Raw genomic sequence first — 765 nt, 5'->3', positions numbered from 1 at the left:
GGACCAACAGAAATAGCTGCTTTCCAGTCCCAAGAGACACCTGCACTTTACTGCAGCGAATAATGCTGTTTGATATGGTTTGGAGTAGCTCTTATTTGACTTTTGCTTCTTTCCAAGGATACAAATTTCTGCCCTGACAAGCCCAAGGGATGTGTAACTAAATCAACTAATCTGGAGAAATGGATAGTCATGCATTCAGGACTACACACTGCTTGGGAACCATGAGAGGATCAATGGAGGTGTTCCTAAGGGATTATGTCTCTTACCTCTCAGTGATTTTTGTGGCTATCCTGACACTTACGAGAGGTGGCATTTAATCTTTAAACTACTGACAGAACTGAGGTCTCAAGGTGAAACAGCCATATGCTGAGCAGCAAATATCCTTACTACTAGTTGCTATGACTGAGGATGATGAAGAAGGAACAAAACCTCTGTGGGAATGGTCAGTAACCAAGAATCTCTACAATATCTGATTAGTGAAGGGTTAATGCTGTGCTTCCTCCCAACTTTTCCAGGCAGAGCCATGTCCTTGTATCAACTGGTAAATGCCAAAGTGCAGGGAAGACACAGAGAAAGGGGAAGTAGTTCGCATTTTCTATTGTTCTTCACAGTCAGTGTGCAGTGCATAAACTGAGACAACAGTGAAGACAATGATTCTTATCTGGACTGAGCTGCCCCATCATCTTTCCATATTAGAATTAACCCTGAGCCAGAACCAAGAGAAACTAGACTAGATGCTTGCTTATGCTGAGTTAGGTTTTCCAA

This window comes from Antrostomus carolinensis, unplaced genomic scaffold, assembly GCF_000700745.2.
Source record: "Antrostomus carolinensis isolate BGI_N321 unplaced genomic scaffold, ASM70074v2 scaffold21066, whole genome shotgun sequence".
NCBI classification, from domain to species: Eukaryota; Metazoa; Chordata; class Aves; order Caprimulgiformes; family Caprimulgidae; genus Antrostomus; species Antrostomus carolinensis.
The sequence above is the reverse complement of the archived record's forward strand: the minus strand, read 5'-3'. Positions refer to the sequence as shown.